The sequence below is a fragment of the Zingiber officinale genome, chromosome 1A, assembly GCF_018446385.1.
Source record: "Zingiber officinale cultivar Zhangliang chromosome 1A, Zo_v1.1, whole genome shotgun sequence".
Lineage (NCBI taxonomy): Eukaryota > Viridiplantae > Streptophyta > Magnoliopsida > Zingiberales > Zingiberaceae > Zingiber > Zingiber officinale.
The window spans coordinates 126,068,627-126,070,926 of NC_055987.1; positions in this window are offsets into that span (position 1 = coordinate 126,068,627).

A 2,300-nucleotide genomic window follows, 5' to 3' on the forward strand; every position below is an offset into this window, starting at 1 on the left:
GTAGGTCAAAGGATTGACGGATACTTGGCAGGAGTTCTAGAGGTCAAGGGAGTGACCGGATGCTAGGGATGAAGTACCAATAGGTCAAGGTTGACCGGATATTGGTTGGAAGTCTTTGGGAATTGGTTTGGGCAAAAACAGCCGGATCGGTCACCGACATCGATCCGGTGTACTCTGTTTTCTCGATCGGTCCGATGACCGATCGAGCTCGTTGATTCTTGTCGATCGGTCCGGTGACCGATCGCCAGCAACAGGCGAAAGAGGCGGTGATCGGTCCACGGGCCGTCAGGCCATCTGATCGATGCGAGGGACCGATCGAGACGATGTCGCGGAAGCACGGCCATAGTTAGGATCGAGCGTGGACCGATCGGTTCCCGATCGGTCCACGATCGATCGAGTATGCACGCAGGCTACGTTTCGCGATCGGTCGATGCGGGACCGATCAGGACAGTCCCGATCGGTCCGTGACCGATCGGAGTTCTAGCTGCGGCAACGCTAGTTTCTTCATTGTTCTCCTTCGCAAGTATAAAGGGCCGAGGTTCTACAGGCGAGGACTTCCTTTCTTCTTGAGCTTCGCTTCTTGACCTTACCGAGCTGGTGTGCTCTTGAGCTTTCGAGCTCTCATCATCGTGAAGCTCGCGTGAGTTTCTGGTGTTCTATTCTTTGGATCCGAGAAGTCTTTCTTCATCAAGGTTCCAGTCGACAACAAGAGGCAAGCAAGTGTTTTACAATTTCTATTGTTCTTGTTTGTTGTCTCTATTGTTGTACTCCTTTGTTTGCTGTTGCAAAAGATTGTGGTGAGGTTTCTCCACCCACAAGGAGTATATTATTAGCCGGTTCTCCGGGGACTCATCCACCGACGGATTGAGAGGCTTCGTCCACCTTACGGACACGCCGAGGAGTAGGAGTATCATCTCCGAACCTCGTTACATCGACGCGTTGAGGTTTGATCTTCTTGTTTTCGTTTCCTTGTTTGTTTTTCCGCTGCGCTAACGAATTGTAGGAAGAAACGCGATCGATTTGGGGCGGCTATTCACACCCCCCTCTCTAGCCGAGTACGAAGGATCCCAACAATATATGGGCAGCTCGTCCACTCGGCAGGGGTAGCGAGATCGGCTTAATCCTCATCTCATCTCGGGAAGGCTGGATGCAACTGTCCGTCCGGCTGGACTACCGAGCTATTAACAATGAAGCAGAGTATGAGGCATTGATAGTTGACCTGCAAGCAGCTTGGCACGTGGGATCGGATAAAGTCCTCATTCACTCAGATTCCTAGCTCACCACCCAACAATTATTCGGGGCCTTTGAAATAAGTAGCACACGGTTAAGGCTCTATGTAGAGGCTTTTGAAAAGCTAAAGGCCAACTTCCAAGAAGTGGTTATATAGACAATCCCTCGATCAGAGAACCAAGCGGCGGATGGAAGTCGACGGCCGCGAAGAGCTGGTCATCGCGAAAATACAGGAAAAAAGGGGGGCAGTCGGAGGAAAGAAATACAACTGGTGGAGGAAAGAACTACTAGGGGTTTCACCGGAACCCGAAGATGAGTCAAAATGCCCAAAAGTAGACATGATGGGGAGAGAGATTACTGGAAAGGAGAGGAGGTCATCGGAGAAAGGGAACGAAGGATTGCCGGGGAAGGTCATCGGGAAAACACTGAAGTAGCGCAGCCGGAGAGCACGAGAATGAGGATGCTATTGGAGTGTATACTAAAAGTCTAGCTTTTGTAAACATTTATTTTTGAAATAAAAGAATCACATTGGTCAATATGTACATTTATTTGTTAAATGTAATTGTTCAATTAATTTATAGAGTAGACAACATGGTGTGTGGTGTTATACACAGAAAATCATGTTGACGGTTCTTTATAAATTATAAACAGTTGCTCACAACTAAGATGGAAAGGAACAAATCATCGGAATAGTCGTAGTGTAATTAAGTATTAGTTTATCTTGATTAATAAATTACACTAGTACACTCTAAGTGTATTGAGTAGCACCATTTAGGTAAGTTCTTTTTGTACTGACTTAGTAAAAGAACTAGACCTTAGTTATTATGGAAGTGTGTGCTCTTAACCCTAATATAATAACAAACACATATATTTAATATTTATTTCTTTGACTTATCAAAGGGTGAGGTTTAGCTCGATAAATCAATATGCCCGATAAGTTGGGAAATGATATTACTTATAGTGTATGTTGTTGATTATAGAAGGAATCTGCGTCCTAGTTATCTAGGTTGAGAATGTCCCCAAGAGGAGCTCATATGGATTGTCATGTTAAACCCTGCAGGTGGACTTAG